The sequence below is a fragment of the Gracilinanus agilis genome, chromosome 2 (genome assembly GCF_016433145.1).
Source record: "Gracilinanus agilis isolate LMUSP501 chromosome 2, AgileGrace, whole genome shotgun sequence".
NCBI classification, from domain to species: Eukaryota; Metazoa; Chordata; class Mammalia; order Didelphimorphia; family Didelphidae; genus Gracilinanus; species Gracilinanus agilis.
Window position 1 is genome coordinate 391,147,146 of NC_058131.1, and position 19,305 is coordinate 391,166,450.

At 40.0% G+C, this 19,305-nt stretch overlaps 1 protein-coding gene across 1 annotated transcript in view; it reads right to left on the reverse strand.

The window, feature by feature from the left end:
* ADAMTS2 (ADAM metallopeptidase with thrombospondin type 1 motif 2) overlaps positions 1-19,305 on the reverse strand; it is a 489,415-nt gene that overhangs the window by 346,303 nt on the left and 123,807 nt on the right. The gene's annotated exons all lie outside the window — the stretch shown is intronic.

Sequence of the window (19,305 nt, forward strand, 5' to 3'; positions counted from 1 at the left end):
ATACCAAAGGGCTCTCAAATCCTTAAACAGAATTAATGCAGCAAGAGTAGCTAGACAGCACAGTGGATAGAACACCAGGCCTGGAGTTGGGAGGCCCTGGGTTCAAATCTGACCTCCGACACTGCCTAGCTGTGTGACCCTGAGCTAGTCATTTAACCCTGATTGCCTAGCCCTTGCTGCTCCTCTGTCTTAGAATTGATACTAAGACAGAAGATAAAGGTTAAAAAAAAAAGAATTAACACGGTAGAGATAACTGCCATTTTGTGATCCCCTGGAGCTTGGAGCTCTCTTCATGGGGGGAAGGGCCAAGATATTAGGTAGTGATGGACCAAGAACCTGACTATAACTACATTTACCATCTATTAATTAATGCTTGTTTCAGCCTGATGAATCTACTGACATCTTAGCAGAAGCAGCAGCAGCAGCAGCAGCAGCAGGGGATTCTCTGCAGACTACAAATTAACATTCAAATAAATAATAGAATGCTTCCTACCACCAGAGAAAAATGACTCTCCTTGCAGGAGCTTTTACCAAAAAGACAAAATGATCATTTTTCCTTTGCTAGCCTTTCATTTCTCACTCACCTTCATTCAATCCAACAAACATGAATCAAGCATCTGCACCAGTCAAGGTGAGAAGTAATATGACTTCACAGAAAGGGTTCACCTTCAAGTCAGAAAGACTCTGGGTTCAAATCCTGCCTCTTACACATCCTAGTATGTGACCAGGAGCAAGTCACTCAATTTTCTGTATCTCCAGTCAACTCTCTAAGACTAGATTATATGGAAGAGTTACTGATCTGCATTGGTGGAGGAAGATGTTCCCAAGGAGCTCCCTATATCGATAAAATCACAGAACCAAAAATTGTTCAAGTCTAGAGGATTATTTAGGGTTTTTTGTTCCAGACCTCTGCTTTCACTGGTGCTAATAGGGAATTCCAAGTGAGGAAGCTCTCTCTATCAATTCAGATTAGCAAATGTTCTGAAATTTAAAGTCCTAGAGATGGATAGAGAACCAGTGCTAGAGTCAGGAAGTCTTGGGTTCAAATTTGACTTGGCCCTTCCTAGCTTTGAGATTCTAGGTAAATTACTTAACCCCAGTTGCCCAGTCCTCACTGGTCTTCTGCCTTAGAACTGATAGTATGTATCAATTCTAAGACCGAAGATAAGGGATTTTAAATAAATAAATAAATTCTTAGAGCATTTACCTTGGGTACTGAGAGATTAAGTGATCTCCCCAGGCACACAACTAGTATGTGGCAGAGGCTAGATTTGAACCCAAGTCGAAATGATTTTCCAGCCACTTTACCAAGAAGTCAGTGAATAATCATTTATTAAGTGCTTGCTATGAGCCAGGCACTGTTCTTAAATGCTAGAACACCATAATGCTTCTCTGTCAGTGAGGACCAGTGCCACCAAAGGATTACCCTGTGGGGAACTGGGAGCTTTCCTCTTCCCACCACAACTTGTCAATGAGTGGCCCAACCACGAAGACCAGCACCACCAGATGTATATGGTGGGGAACCACAAGCCTTCCTTTCACCCAATCCAATCTTCATTGCCCAGTTCCTCCTACCTGTCTCTGATACTCCTCTCAGCTGGACTGCTGTTGCACGTATCAGAGTCCCACTCTACTCTGACCCTTAGGCCTAACTACCTTCTTGGCTGAGGACCATTTGCCCTGCCCGATGCTTTCCAAGGTCATTGTGGCCTTGACAGCTACCCTTTTAAAAAATGTATTTATTTGTCGCATTTAAGTTCCCAAGTATCATTCTTCTGCCCACACTAGAAAAGGCAGCATTTAACAAAAAAGATATATTTATATGTAAAAGTATATCTTCCTTGTTCTATTTATCAGTTCTTTTACTTTCCTTGCCAAAATCCAAATACTATTTGGCCCTTCCAATTTACCATGAACTAGACCCTTCCTTATGCGTAGTTTTTCCCAATTAGAGTAGGAGCTCCTGAAAAGCAGGAACTGACTCATTTTTCTATTTGTATTTTACCAAGAATTAAGTGCTTAATAAATTCCTCTCCATTGCATTCCCAGGTCTTTCTCTGAGGTCAGAACTCTACTCACTCTACCACATCATAATGCCTTTCAAATGAAAAGTATACATAATGTTATTTCAAGAGGGTCAGAGCGCTAATACCCAGAAGGACTTGGAAAAGCTTCAAGTGGGACGTGGTACCTATATGCTCAAAAGAAATCTAGGAATTCCTCAAGGTAGAAGTGAGGAGGGAGAATATTCTAGACACGAGGGCCAACCTATGCAAAGGTGTAGAGGTGGAAGATGGAACATCACTTATAGTAAGCAGCTAACAAGCCAATACAACTGGAATGGAAAATTCATGAAGGGAAGTAACATTAAATAAAGGAAGGTAAATGAGAACCATGTTGCAGAAAGCTTTAAATGGTAGTCTGAAGATTATATACTTTATTCTAGAAGCAATAGGGAGTCACTGAGCATTTCAGAGCAAGAGGAGTGGTACATTCATGAATATCAATTTGGTTTCTATGTGTAGGATAGAGACTGGAAGCAGGAGGGCCAATTAGGGGTCTATTGCAGTAGTCCAACTGAAAAGTGATGAAGACCTAAACAAAGGAGGAGGATTTAGAGGTAAAGAGATGTGGATGGAAGCCAGACTTGTTGTCGATATATAACTGGTAAGATTTAGCAAATGACTGGATCTCGCACACCAAGCTAAGATATTCCATTGAGGGGACAGAGAATTAATAATCATAACCGTAATAATGACTCATTTATGTAGCACTTTACTGTTCAAGAGAACTAACTTTCTTCCTAACAGTCCTGTGAGGGGATGTTAATGCACTGATTACTAACCCCATCTTACAAAAGAGAAAAGTATGGATCAAAAAAATGTTCTAAGTCTCTAATAATTAGAGAAATGCAAATCAAAACAACTCTGAGGTATCACCTCACACCTAGCAGATTGCTAAAATGAAAGAAGGGGAGAGTAATGAATGCTTGAGGGGATTTGGCCAAATTGGGACATCAATGCATTGCTGGTGGAGTTGTGAACTGATCCAGCCATTCTGGCTGGCAATTTGGAATCATGCTCAAAGGGCTATAAAAGAATGCCTGCCCTTTGATCCAGCCATACCATTGCTGGGTTTGTACCCCAAAGAGATCATAGATAAACAGACTTGTACGAAAATATTCATAGCTGCGCTTTTTGTGGTGGCAACAAATTGGAAAAGGAGGGTATGTCCTTCAATTGGGGAATGGCTGAACAAATTGTGGTATATGTTGGTGATGGAATACTATTGTGCTAAAAGGAATAATAAACTGGAGGAGTTCAAGGTGAATTGGAAAGACCTCCAGGAACTGATGCAGAGCGAAAGGAGCAGAGCCAGAGGAACACTGTACACAGAGACTGATATACTGTGGTAAAATCAAATGTAATGGACTTCTGTACTAGCAGCAATGCAATGACCCAGGACAGTTCTGAGGGATTTATGGTAAAGATGCTACCCACATTCAGAGGAAGGACTGCAGGAGAGGAAACATATAAGAAAAACAACTGCTTCAACGCATGGGTCGGGGTGGACATGATTGGGGATGTAGACTCAAAACGACCACACCAATGCAACTACCAACAATTTGGAAATAGGTCTTGATCAAGGACACATGACAAAACCAGTGGAAATGTGCGTCGGCCATGGGTGGGGGGATTGCGGGGGGTGAAGGGGAAAGTAGGAGCATGAATCATGTAACCATGTTAAAAATGAAAAATAATTTTAAAAAATGAAAAAAAATTAAGTCACTTGTTCAAAAAGTCAAAGAGTGAATAAGGGATAAAGCCAGGACTTGATAGGGGTTGTGAACTACTAGAAGTCTTATTTAAGTATCTTCTGAATAAAGGTCAGACTCCTTAGCCTAGTATTCAAGGCATTCTATATTCTGGTCCCAAACTATAACAGTTTATGAGCCAGGAAAAGCTTTAGACATTGGGCAGTTATGTAGCACAGTGGGTAGAGCTCCAGGCCTGAAGTCAGAAAGACTCATCTTCCTGAGTCCAAATCTGGCCTTGGACATTTACTAGCTATGTGCCCTATTTGGGAGGAGAATATCATTTAACCCTATTTGCCTCAGTCTCCTCATCTGTAAAATGATATCGAGAAGGAAATGACAAACCACTTCAGTATCTTTGCCAGGAAAACTCCAAATGGGGTCAAAAAGAGTGCTATGAGTCTGAAGTGACTAACAACAACAATGGTCTAATCTTCTAATTTTTTTAACCTTTACCTTCTGTCTTGCAATCAATACTAATATCAGTTCTAAGGCAGAAGGTGTAGTAGGATATTTGGTAATTAGGAGTTAATTAAGTAAAAATTCATTATGATGTAGAAATAAATAAGTGATTTATAAATGCATAAAGAGAAGTAAGTTAGATTTCTTTAAATGGAATTTTGGAGAGGAATTACGGATGAGAGAATTTTCTCAGGGTGCTTTGGGAAGCAGTTACCAACTGTCTGGGCATTTTTGGGACTGATCCTGTGGAGATAAGGAGGTCTCCAAGGCGGCTTGACAAAACCTGGGAAATTCTCAGTTACGTTGCTACGACAAAATTCATCTAGTGAACCATAACATCAAAGGAGAATGGTGGTAGAAAAAAATCATTGCCAGCCCAGCTGGTTTACTGTGAGTTTGGAGAAGGCTGTGGAGAATCTGAGCTATTGTTTCCAACTAGACAGCTAAGAAGAAAGACTAACTTACCCTTCTTTTGTGAATAAGTTAAAATTTAGTGTAGTCAAAATCAGAAGGGAAACAACAAATTGGGAAAAAATCTTTATAACGAAAAACTCTGACAGGGGTCTAATTACTCAAATATACAAGGAGTTAAAGCAATTGCATAAAAAATCAAGCCATTCCCCAATTGATAAATGGGCAAGAGACATGAATAGGCAATTTTCAGGTAAAGAAATCAAAAGTATCAATAAGCACATGAGAAAGTGTTCTAAATCTCTAATAATTAGAGAAATGCAAATCAAAACAACTCTGAGGTATCACCTCACACCTAGCAGATTGGCTAAAATGAAAGAAGGGGAGAGTAATGAATGCTGGAGGGGATGTGGCAAAATTGGGACATTAATGCATTGCTGGTGGAGCTGTGAACTGATCCAGCCATTCTGGCTGGCAATTTGGAATCATGCTCAAAGGGCTATAAAAGAATGCCTGCCCTTTGACCCAGCCATACCATTACTGGGTTTGTACCCCAAAGAGATCATAGATAAACAGACTTATACGAAAATATTCATAGCTGCGCTTTTTGTGGTGGCAACAAATTGGAAAAGGAGGGTATGTCCTTCAATTGGGGAATGGCTGAACAAACTGTGGTATATGCGGGTGATGGAATACTATTGTGCTAAAAGGAATAATAAACTGGAGAAGTTCCAGGCAAACTGGAGAGACCTCCGGGAACTGATGCAGAGCGAAAGGAGCAGAGCCAGAAGAACTCTGTACACAGAGACTGACATTCTGTGGTAAAATTGAATGTAATGGACCTCTGTACCAGCAGCAATACAATGACCCAGGACAATTCTGAGGGATTTATGGTAAAGATGCTACCCACATTCAGAGGAAGGACTGCAGGAGAGGAAACATATAAGAAAAACAACTACTTCAACGCATGGGTCGGGGTGGACATGATTGGGGATGTAGACTCAAAACTACCACACCAATGCAACTACCAACAATTTGGAAATTGGTCTTGATCAAGGACACATGACAAAACTAGTGGAAATGCGCATGGGTAGGGGGGGCGCGGGGGTGGGGGTTGAAGGGGAAAGGAGGAGCATGAATCATGTAACCATGTTAAAAATGAATATTAATAAATGTTAAAAAAATTTAGTGTAGGATAAGATAAGAATCGTTTTGGGGGGAATTTAGATAGAGAAGTAGATAGAGTAGCTCCAACTTTGTTGGAGACTGAAGAAAGAGATCCTTGTGGGTCAGAGGGGTTTGGGCTATCAGGTATGATTTATTAGCTTAGGGATTAATATATTCTTTTCCACTTATTTCACTTTCCTATCCCCTTTCCTTAGTTTTTTTAATCATAATAAATATATTTTTATATATTCCTGCCTAAGCTGGAATTCTTAAGACTGCTACAAGAAGCCATCTTGTTTCAACCATCATAACATACAGCCTATCCATGAAGACAAACTATAGTGATACCACACCATACAAATTATCTAGTAATGGGTAGTAGTAACTCCTTACAACAAAGGGAGGTAAAGGCTAGGCTTAAATGGCCTGCCCAGGCTCACATAACTAGGAAGTTTCCGAAGCCAGGACTTCCTGTCTCCAAGTCTGGCTCTCTATCCTCTAAATCACCTAGCTGCCCCTTAGTTTTTACAGGTGATGAAATAAAGAATTGGCACGTTAATTGCCTTGCCCAAGGCCACGCAAGAAGGAGTGAATAGAAATTGGATTTGAACCTCCAAACAGAACTCTTCCCATTGTACAATGTCATCTCTTCCTTTCCCTACTACACTTCTTCAATATGATGGTGTGGAAAGAATTTAATACCTGTATGATCATGGACAAATAATTTAACCTCCCTGGGCCTCAACTTATAAAATGGCATGGGGGAGGAGGTTAAGAGATGGTCTTGAGAGTCCTTTCCATTTCTAGATCTACCAATCCTGTGATGTTGCCTACTCTGTCATCACACAGTACCATTTGTTCTTCTCTAAAAATATCCCCATATTTTTCTGCCTTTATACCTTGTCTCATATCATTACTTCCAACTAAGGCATAAATAGATAGGATTATAGACCTGGATTTAGGAAGTCATGAATTCAAATACCCTCCCTCAGACATTTATAATTGTATTACCTTGGGCAAGTCACTTCTCTGTTTCCTAACCTGTAATGTGAGGGAGTTGAACTCATCACCATCTAAGATCACTTATAGCTCTAAATCCATGATTCCCAGGACCTAGAATATTCTTTTTCCATTTCACAGCCTATCCAAGCCTACCAATCCTTCAAAACTCAACTCATATTGATTCTGACTCTACTCACAAGCTACAAGAGAGTCCTATCCTTTCCACAAATTCAGTCTCACTGATTCTCCTTTTATGACATATGGCTTTCTAATGATATGTTATAGCTATCTGTGTGTGATGTGTTACCTATCCCCCTAAATGGGAACATCTTGAAGGCAAGCACTATATCTTGTTCATCTTTGTACATCTTACAATATCAAGCACAAGTCTCTGCCCACAGCAAGGTGTGAAGGAGGGTACTCTGTTCCCAACCCCAAATGCTGCAGAGCATTCTCCTTGAGATCTCATAAGGATAAGGAGGGTCACACCTCAAGACATAGCAGCTGTCTAGCTGTGCCCAAATTGAGACAGAAAACTCTCTCTCTCTGGACTTGCCCACAATGTTTACCTTTCTAAAGTGTCTGTACTTCAGGCTCCCACAAACACTGCCTGGCAACGTTATGTACCTAAGCACTTAGGGAAGGGAGCCCAGCTGGTGCAGAGGAGTTCCAGAGTATATCAAGGCTTTCAGAAACAGGCCCCCACCATCAGAATCTTTTTTTCCTCAATTTAATTCAACATGCATTTCATAAGTGCCTACTACATGCAAGTTATTGTGTGAGATGCTAAGGAAACAAAGACAAAAACAATACCTTACCTGCCCTCAAGAAACTTATATTCTCTTGGTGGATACATTATCCCAAAGAACCAACTCTCTCTCCCACTTAGTCCTGCTGAGACCTCCACTATTAACCTACCATAATATTAGAGTCATAGAATAAAAGAATAGGAAAAAGATTAGCCCTCTGGTCTGATGTTCTATTTTCAGGCAGATAATTGACACTAAAACCATCCAGGAGAAGTAGTTGTGTCCTCTGTTCTTACACATCTCTCTTGGCTTCAGTGTCCTCTATAAACAAGGGGTTGAATTCCACTGCCAGGACCTTGATCCTCATCCTTCAGAAGTGGGTATTGAGAAAAGCTCAAGAGGAAAACTATGATAAATGGGAAATTAAAGGTTCTTTTGGAAAAGGCAGATTAAGAATTGAGGCACTTGAATACTCCCAGAAACACGTCCATCAGCAAGGAGTTTGGGGGAGACGAAGGCAGCTTTTAGTATTAGAGTTTCATTAGGCTCTGTCTCCTTGAGATAAAAAATTGTCTGCCTCTGGAGTGGAACTGTCCGAGGGGACACCCAGTCCCCACTCTTTACTCCCACAGAATCATGCATACTTGCTTAGGTTCTTTTTTCTCATGTAGAAATAATATAATGGCCTTTTCCAATCTCTTTTCCACATCCCTATATGTATGAATCTTCTAAATGCGCAAATATAATTATGTTGTTGCTCCAATCAAAAACCTTCAGCATCTCCTCCATTACCATAGGCTCTCATATCAACAGCTCACTCCAAATTCAAGCTCTTCCACAATCTGGTCTCCAACCTATTTATGTCATATTACTTTCTTTTGTGTGTTATGCACTCCAGCTAACTGGAGTATTCTTTGACTTCCATTCTCTTCCTACCATCTCTGTGCCTCTGAAGTGAACTCTTCCAACTCCATCTGGTAGAGTCTTTCTTCTATCAAAGCCTAAATGAGATGTCACCTTCTCCACAAAGCCTTTCCTATCACACCTTACCCCTCAGACAGACAGATATGCCAGGTGAAACTGAGCTGTTCCTCCTCAAATTTCTCAAAGGACTTTGCCTGAACCTCTCCTTTACACTTAGTCTCATTCTCTTGTGTATCATATATCATGGATGCCCTTCCCTGCCCACCACCACCCTGCCCTCATTAGACTATGGGATCTCTAAAAGCAGAGGCTGTCATAGCTATCCTTGTATCTCCAGCACCTAACACAGGGCCCCTTCAGATGGAAGATATTTAGTAAATGTCTATTCCCTGCTTCATGTCTTTCATGTTGTCACTTGCCAAAGTGACATTCCTAAAACATAGATCTGACCAGGGTGCAGTCCTCAACAAATTCTAGTGGTTCCCTATTACCTTAAGGATCAAATACAAACTCTTACATTTAAAGTCCTTCACAAGTTGGTTCTAACCTACTTTTATAGTCTTATGATATAGTACTCTACAAATTCTCTTCTCTAAACAAATTGAACTTCCTGTTGTTTCCCTCCATAACACTCCTTCCCCTGACTCTAAAAGACCTTTGCACAGGCTGTCCTTCCATAATTGGCATACATCCTCTCCTTCTCTCCATTTCTCAGAATCCCTAATTTCCATCAAGTCTCAGTTCAAACATCATCTCTACATGAGGTCTTTTTTGATTCCTCTACTTATTACTGTCTCCTCACCACCACCCTCCCAAAAAAATTACCTTGTTTACATTTTGTATGTTTTGTCTCCCCTTATAGAATAGAAGCACCCTGAAGGCAAGAATTACTTAATTTTTATCTTTGTCATTCCAGTGCCTAATATACTACCTGGCACATATTATCTGGTGCTTAATAAATGCTTTTTGACAGATTATTTTGTTGAATTACTTTGACATGAAATGGCCCTAGATCAACATTTCATTCACTTCAGACACTGGAGCTCTCCATGGTCCTCCCAGTCACCAGAATCTGGACTCCATCAGCCTGAGAAGCTAGGCTTGTCCTGTTTCCTGACTGCCTAAATTGTAACGGCATATTTTTGGTGAACTCTGCCTGAGTCCACCACATGTAACTCCTGCAGCCCTCATGAGCTCAGTTTGTCCAGCAACCCTGTCACCTAAATCCTTCCTTTGTCATAATGCTGAGACCTGGGAAGCACTGGGTCTGCAATCAGAAGGTGACTTGAGATCAAATTCTGCTCTTCTGCTTATTAGCCATGTGTCCTCAGGAGGGTCACCTGTCTTCTCTAGGTTATAGCATCCTCATCTTTAAAGTAAAGAGAATGAATTAGATGATTAGTAAAATCCCTGCTAGTATCAACAAATTATATATCCAGGTGATATCTAGGGTCCCTTCTAGATCTCAATCCTGTCATCTTTGACCCGTCAGAGCATGGAGGGCATATTGTAGTTACCCAGAAATAAACAGGAGAAGATTGACAAATGGCAGGTTTTGGTGAGACCCAGGTTTTGGAACAGACAAACTCCAGAGGACAAAGGTACAAGTTATTAAGTAGCAGGTAAAGATGGCGTTGCAGAGGTTTGATTAGTACAGGGGGGAGTTGAGTATCAACACTGCTGTTTCTGCAGTGAGTCTCCAAATTCTGATCTTCAGGATTATATACACACAAAGCATGAATATTAAGTCCATGCATTTGCTAACAGCAGGAACCAAGGGAGGGGAGGGTTGCCAGTTTTAATTTATGGAACCATTCCGAAAGGGAAAAAAGTAAATTCTGTCATTTTAATAGAAGCTGAGGAGAATGTTATACCTCAGCAACCAATCAAAATGCATGCCCAGACTGCACCCAGGAAAAGCTGGCAAGAACCTTAAAGAATAACTAGTCAAACCCCCTCATTTTACAGATGAAGAAGCAAAGACCCAGAAATGTCAAGAGATTGTCCAAGGTCAGATAGGTAAGAAGCAAGACAGTCAGGATTACAACCCAGGTCCTAGACTCCAGATCCATGGCTCTTGTCATTATGGCACACTGCCTCTCATTCTTTAAAAATGCCTGCTTTTCCCCAGGCATGAGTATATAAAATGAACAAAAACCTCCTTTTATTCAATTTTATTGTGTTTATGCTTTGTGTAAACTGTGGCACATTATCAACAATGTGCCCATGAGGCCTGGAGAAAAAAACCCTGCCAACAAAAACATATATAAATGAAAAAGGAAGTGAGCTGGTCATATCTCAAGAGCAAGGGACAATAATATAATCATAATCATAATAATAGCCAATATTTATATAGCTCTTAAAGTTTTGCAAAACACTTTATATATATGGTCTCATTTGATATTCACAAAACCCTATGAAGTAGGCGCTATTATTATCCCAGTTTTACAGATGAAGACACTGAGGATGAGAGGTTAAATGACTCTATAAGTCATACAGCTAATAAGCTAATAAGGGTCACACAGCTAGTAAGTGTCTTAGACAAGATTTAAACTCAGGTCTTTCCGACTTTCAAGTTCTGCTCTCTATTCACCTCACTGCCTAGGTATTAGCAGACAGCCAGCCTGAGTCCTGCATTGCTAGCCACAAAATGTTGAAAGACCCATGAAATGTCATGCAGTAAGGGGGACAGATATTTTATGAAGGATTTATAGAGAGATGGATAAGAATTACATAAATAAGCTAAGAATACAGATGGAGCCATATTAGTGGTTAGAGAACCCAGACCAGTGAAATCACAGATCCAATTAAGTACCCAAGTCAGCTCTGGCTGTTTACTCTAGGCAATACTAATTTAATTCGATAAACATTTATTAAATATCAACTATGTACAAGGAAATACATTTGCTATAAGAGCTCTAGATTTAGAGCCAAAAGACTTGGGTTTGAACTGGATTCTGCTATTAACTCATTGTGTTACTCTGAGTAAGTCACTTATTTTCCTTGTCCTCAATTTCCTCATCAGAAAAATAAGGGAATGAGGGTGGGCAGCTAGGCAGTTCAATGAATTGAGAGCCAGACCTAGGAAATGGGAGGTCCTGAGCTCAAATCTGGGCTTAGAAACTTCTAAGTTGTATGACCCTGGACAAATCATTTAACCTCTATTGCCTATACCTTACCACTCTTTTGCATTGTAATCTATACGTAACATTGATTCTAAAGTAAAGTTTTAAAAAGTAAGGGGAAATGGGAATACATGATATCTAATGCCCCTTCCAGCTCTAAATCCTTTGCTATATTACAAAGTCACTACTTGCTACTATTTTTTTTTTGCAAAAACATAGCATTTCAGACACATTCTAGCTTACATGGGCCATTGTGGGCTATAGCCTGGGAACTTAACCACCAATTGTAGCAGGGTTCCTGTAGGAAAAAGACTTCAAAGTCACATACAACTTATGGAAGAGTTTACTATTTTTAGCCATATGAAAATGAAAAAAAATGTTCTAAATCAATATCGATGAAAGAAATGCAAATTAAAATAACTTTGATATACCTATCAAATTGGCTAACATGACAGAAAAGGAAATGGCAAATGCTGGAGGGGATGTGTAAAAACAGGTACACTTGGGCACTATTGTTGGACTTGTAAACTGGTCTAACAATTCTGGAGAACAATTTGGAACTACGTCCAAAGGGCTAGAAAATCATACATCCTCTTTAATCAAGCAACACCACTACTAGAGAGGAGTTAGGTAGTTCAGTGATAGAGTCAGGCAGGCCTTGAGATGGGAGGTCCGGGGTTCAAATTTGGCCTCAGATACTTCCTAACATGTGCAACCCTGCACAAGTCACTTAACCCCTTTTGTTAGCTCTTACCACTCTTCTGCCTTGGAACCTATACTTAGTATTGATTCTAAGACAGAAGGTAAGGGTCTAAAAACTACTACTAAGTCTGTATCCCAAAAAGACCAAAGAAAAAAGAAAAAGGACCTATATGTGTAACAATATTTAGAGATACTTTTTGTGATACCAAGGAATTAGAAACTGAGGGGATACCCATAAACTGGGGAATGGCTGAACAAGTTGTGGCATATGATTGTGATAAAACACTGTTGTGCTATAAAAAATGACAAGGGAGATGTTTCAGAAAATCCTGGGAAGACTTCTAAGAACTGATACAAAGTACAGGGAGTAGAACCAAGAGGACATTGTATATAGTAATAGCAATGTTGTAATGATGGTTAACTGTGAAAGACTTAGCTACTCTAATCAATACGATGTCCCATGAACATTAATTTTGTACATCAGTCCTTGGAGTTCTATTTCAATTAAAAACTTTTACTAGAGAACAAAAAGTTCCACTACCTCACAGTTACTCATAAATGCAACCATTCTGAAGTCCACTTCCACAAGCAAACTGGAGGATTTTGTCAGACTTCAAAGTTAAAGCACACATGGCCCAGCCAGGGTGCAAGTCCTGGCAAGTTTTCTAGTCCCCATGGATTGTTTATTGATATGAATATCATTCTTAAAGAAAGAAGGGAATTACTAGTGGTACACATACACTAAATTACCATGGTACATTGTAAAGTATGTTTGATCTTATTTTCAAAGTCTTGAAGAATAGTTTTATGATTTGAGTTGATATTTTATGACATTGTTCACACTGATATTGAATCAGATACAGATGGTACAGGTATAGGTAGATACAGGCATTGAGACAAATATATTGAATTTCAAAGGACTTATGAAGAAAAATGCTATCCACCTCCACCAAGGGAACTGATTAACTGAGTACATATTAAAGCATACTTCAAAAAACTTTTTTCTTAACATGACTAATATTGAAATGTGTTTTGTTGTGACTTCACACGTATAATTGATACATTGTCTTCTCAATGTGTAGGAGAGGGATAAGAAGGAGGGAAAGAATTTGGAACTCAAATTTTTAAAGAATGATTGTAAAAAAATAAATAAATAGTATTTTTTAAGAAAAGAGATAACTACTCTTTCATTGCAAAAAATTATATTTCAGTTATATTCTGGCTTACATAGATTTTTGAGGGCTAGACTGGGTACTTAATCACTAATTATAGCAGGGCTTCTATAGGAGAGTTCTAAGTTACATGTAAATTATGGGAAGTTGGGAACAGCTTTGGACTGAACATAAGAAACTATCATTCTTTTTCTTTTTTTTAATCCTTACCTTCTGTCTGAGAATAAATACTGTTTATTGGTTCTAAGGCAGAAGAGCAGTAAGGGCTAGGCAATGAGGGTTAAGTGACTTGACCAGGATCACACTGCTAGGAAGTGTCTGAGGCCAGATTTTAACCCAGGACCTCCCATCTCTAAGCCTGGTTCTCAGTCCACTGAGCCACCCAGCTGCCCCTAGAAACTATCATTCTTTATGCTTCCTCCTAGTTTGAGAGAAAGGAGGGGGACAGAGGGACAGAGGGACAGAGGGACAGAAAAGAGGGAGGGTAGACAAAAAATCATTTTAACCTAGATAAGGCTAAGAAAGTAATGTGAAAAGAATAGAATAACAGAACTGAACCCAACTTTGTTTTTGTGTTTGTTCCTGAGCTAAAGAGATATTTAGTGAGTACCCTCAAAGACTCTCCCATTTAAATCAAGATATAGGGAAGAGCCAAATGCTAAAAGGAAGAAGAACGACCTGAAGGATGTCATAAATAGCTACTACAATATAGATTGGATGGAAAATTTTATCTGAGCTGACTTCAGATGAAGAAAGGTTACTTAGTCATGGTGGTAAAGGGAGAGTCTGGAAATGGCAGTGGGGAGTAAAGTGTGTCAGATGTAAGAGAGGATAAGCAATGCTGTAAAGGCTAGCTGGTACCAGCAGTGTTATTGGAGGAACCCAGGTCTTAGTGAGGGATAATAGATTGAAGGAATGTGAAAGAAATAGGGCCAGAATGAGCTGAATTTTTCAAAATGGAACATGAATTCCAGAAGGCACAATAGAAGGGGAGGGGAGGGATGGATTTGAGTGAAATAGAGTTGAATAGGATAAGAATAAGGGAACAGAAGGGAGCGGGCAGAGGATAGTTTACTCATAACATGGCTAATAATAGAATAATTCAGGAATAGAGAGAGTAAAGGGAGGCAGGAGATTGTTTACCATAGGGGTAGTGGTGAGTAGCAAGATAAATAATATAGCTCACAGTCTCACAGGTGCTATAGGGCTGAGCCAACTTCTAGAGCTGCTCCTCCTATGGGTTGCCAGGTAAAACAAGATGGAATGAGAGGCTAGTGTTAGAAAGGTGATGAAAGCATATTAGTGAGAGTGGAAAGGAGAGGACAAGCAAAAGAGATATTGTCAAAGCAGAATCAAAGAAATTTGGTGATAGAAATGGGAGAGTACAAAATGGTTTTAAGGTTTTGAACCTATGTACCTAGGAATATGGTAATGTAATGGAAATAAATATAAAAATTGGAAGGAAAATCAAAGGATATAGATATACATTAGTTAAATCATAAAAAACCCCACTAAACTAAAAAATAGTTGTATCTGGTTGGAGAGAGAAGCAATGAGAAGGAATTCCCCTGAGAGACTCTCGAAACCTAGTTTGAATTTCTTTGTATACCCTGAAATTAGCACATTGTTGACAGAGAATAAGCCCTTAATAAATACTTGCTTTCTTACCTTTTGTTATACCTAAGTATGGTGCACATCAGAAAATCTTGGCAAAGTATTAAGTGCCTTAAGGGTGGAGACTTTAAATTTTTGTCTTCTCTTGCACATGGCTCACACTTATTCGAATCCGTTGAGTTTTCCAGGCCAAAAAACATCAGGTTCTATTTTTATTTGGGTTACATTTGAGTTTCTTGAGGAGGGGGAATCCAACCCCACACTTCTTTACCATAAGGCCCCACTGCCTGTGAATTGGTCCCATCTTTGTACATGTTTAAATCTGGACACTTGGGAATTGCTGGCTTCCTCTAAATCTTTCTGTTTTATAGATATCTTGAGCCAGAATCTCCAGGTCATGATGACTTCCTACTGTTCTTTTAAATCCAGATGTAGCAACCTCTTATTGTCTAAGTCTCTGCCAAAGATGATTAAATTCTCATCATATGTTTGCAAGGGGTCAGCAGATGTCCTCAATAAATACTTGTTGAATTGGATTATAGCTTGGAGACCTTCAGTCATGAGATGTTGACTAGTTTTCCCCAGATCACACAGCAAGAGCCAGGTCCATTCTATTTCTAGGACTATAGCTGAATGGAGGAGTTGGTGCTCCTGGGCCTTTCTAGAAACTAACTCTAAAACCCAGCAACATGAGCACTTAAATAAATGGCTAATATTTTACATTCAGCTATGGAAATAGAGTAGTCATGCCTGACTGTGTGATCTCATGTGAATAGTTCAATATCTCTAGACCTAAGGACTTCAAACCTATAATTAATTCAGACACGTGCCCTAGCCTGTGCTTGTCTATATAAACTGGGGGTGAAGAGACAGAGAAAGCAAAGCTAGATCCTGTGTTCAAGGACTTCAAGGCTTGCAGAAAACAGAAGAGTTCAGGTCCTGTCCTTGGGAATCCCACAACTTTGGAGGGAAATGGTGGGAAAAATCCAACAGGAAAAAGTGCATCTGAAGCCGACTTAAGCCCTGCCACCTTCAAGAACGCTAGAGGAGATAGGTGAAGTGGACCTGGGCCCTTCCCTTGGGGTTTTTTATCTGAAGGAGAGACAGGAGAAGCAGGCCTATGCCCTGGACTCACGAATATCACAATCCTGAGGGACAGTGAACAAAGAAGGAATGGACATTAACCTTGCTGTAGGTGAGTTTGCATTTTGGAGGAAGGGAGGTGTAGCCAAAAAGGATCAGAATTGGGCCCTTACTTTGGGAGAGCATATTATGAGAGGAAAGATAAAGAACAGACTCAGAGGCTGTGCTCAGGGGATCAGAACTAGAAGACACATTGAGAACTAAGCAAAGCCTTCAGAGTTTGGGAAGACTGGGGAGTAGTAAACTGAAGTCTCCACCTAACAGAACCCACAGTCTAAGATTAGAGTCCTTAATGATTTTTTGTCATGGTCCCCTTTAACAATCTGGTGAAATCTATGGACCCTCTCTTAAGAAAAATTATTTTAAATGCTTAAAATTAACCACTCAGGATTACAGAGGAGATCAATGACTATATATTATAAAATAAAGATGTACATTTTTTCCATCCAAGTTCATAGAACCCTCTGAAATCTATTCGGACCTCTTCCATGGACCCTGGGTAAAGAACCCCTGGTCTAGGAGGAAAGAATAAATACTTTGTCTTTTGTCAATCTTGCCCTTCAGGGACACACAGCCTTGGGAAAAATAAGGCTCTTACACATGGAATAATAAGAGAAGAAGGCAAAAAAGCACATCTCTTCCCCTCATCTCTCAGATTTAACATGGATCTTGAAAGATAAGATTCTGAGGATCAGAGAGGGAGAACCTCCCCAAGACTTCCCCAAATAAAGAAGTTATAAAGGCAAATGGGATAATTGCTATAAGGTACACACATTATTATGTACAGAACCTGCTGTTTATCTCCCTGGGAAGATTTTGTGCTGATTTCCCTCTCCTATACCATTGGGATATCTACTTTGTTCTTGTGGATTTGTTTCTATTCTGGTTTCATTCAGACCACTATCCATCTTCAGTTTTTAATTTTCTCTTGGTCTTAAACACAATTTCTGCAGTTTCCAAGCTCACCATCATATCAGAACAGATGGTTCAACACTTGGATTTGTTTTCATTACAAGTGCACTTTCCCATTCTCCTCCTCCTTGTCCCTCCTAGCCTGCAGTCAATAGGCAAAAGCATCTCTGATGAGGACCCCTGGGAAAAGGAGTCAAAGAGCCAGCTACTAGTCTAAGCTACTAGTGCCTTAGCCAGCTCTCTGGAGGTGCTAGTGCCTGACTGTGCCAGTCTCTTCTACTTAGCAACCTGGGCACCTGTCTCCCTGGGAAACAGCTGGGTCCAGACCTGAATTTGGTTAAAAGATTATGTAAAGTAGGCCAAAAAACATACTCCTTCCCTGGATAGGCCGGTTATCTTTGTTCTATTCTCCAGGCACAGCTTGAGCCCTAATGCTGGGCACTGACTGAGCCATCCTTTTCCAGCTAATCCTTAACTTGGGTAACCTCCACATTCACCTCTGCTCCTATTGCCAAAAAATAAAAAATTAAAAAACCACATTGGTTTGGTCCATTACAAATTCATGCTCTCTAACCCTCAATTGGATCTTCATTACTACACAGGAATCTATTTTGTTCATCTCTAATTGGCTCTAATTGACTCATTTCTCACAGCAGCTATTCCAGATCTCCCTCTCTCTCTTCAAACCCCTCAACTTCACTTCCATCCCCCATCTCCTTATAAAAAAGGGCCTTGTCTTCTACTTTACTGAGAAGATTAGGGCACTCCTAGGGGTCTTTCTCGACTCCCCAACTCTCCCAAACCTCCATATGTATACTCCCAATTTCTTCCTTCAGTAAGTACTAAAACTCCTATACTGGCTTCAAGCTCCCATCTCATCTTTTTTTCTTCAAACTCTTACCTTCCATCCTAGAATCAATGCTGTCTATTGGTTCCAAGGCAGAAGGAGTGACAAGGGCTAGGCAATGGGGGTTCAGTGACTTACCTAGAGTCACAAAGCTAGGAAGTAAGTGTCTGAGGACAGATTTGGACCCGGGGCCTCCTGTCTCAATTCACCGAGCCAGCTAGCTGTTCTCCCACCCCCTTTTAAAATCTAACATTGTATTAATGTTATTTATGTCAGCAAAACATGGGTTACAATGGTCTCTGAAGGATTAAATATCATAAGGAGGATGATGAAGAGACATGTAAAGAATACGATTATGCTATGTCATCTAATCATTAGGTAACTTGGAATAATAAGGGTAAAGGCATCATCAATGAAGCATAGGCCAGGGAGAAAAGATAATGTAGTCATGTGGTCAGGGTGAGACATGAAAGATGGATGGTTGAAGTGTTCTGCTAGTACCCTGACCATGCTTCCAGTATATTGAATAGACAACCCCTTGTGATAAATGTATAGGAAGACATAGACAAGAGTTGCACAGTTGAGCAGTCATGGATGGGTTACATTCTACAAAGGTGGAGGAAACAACAAAAACAATAAGATCAAAGAGTCATTTGAGTTTTCAGAAGATTGAGGTAGTCTTCTCTTTTTGCCAAGGCTAGCCCAGTCAGCTATTCCCCCCAATACAATCCCCTCCCATCTTCTCTGAGATCTTGTTCCATCAAGCTTGAACTCTGTATTCCATGTTCCAGACAAACTTGACTACATATTGTTCCTCCATTCCATAATTGTTCCTCCATTCCTCTTCTACCTCAAATATTTTACAAGCTACTCTTGAGTCTAGAATGGCTCTGCACCTCCTACAACTTTTGAAATCCTTTCCCCAAATTAGATACCATGTCTTCCATTAAACTTTCTCTGCCACCAGTAATTCAGTGACCCCTTCTCCTTGAATCTCGCATGCCCCTGTTGACTTCCCCTATGCTCGTTTTAAAAAATCCTTATGTTCTGTCTTAAAATCAAAACAAAGTATCAGTTCCAAAGTAGAAGAATGATAAGGGCTAGGACAATCAGGGTTAAGTGACTTGCCCAGGATCACACAGCTAGGAAATGTCTGAGGTCACATTTGAACCCAGGACCTCCCATCTTTAAGCCTAGCACTCTATCCACTGAGCCACCTAGCTGTCCCAACTTCTCCTATATTCTTAATCATATTTTAATT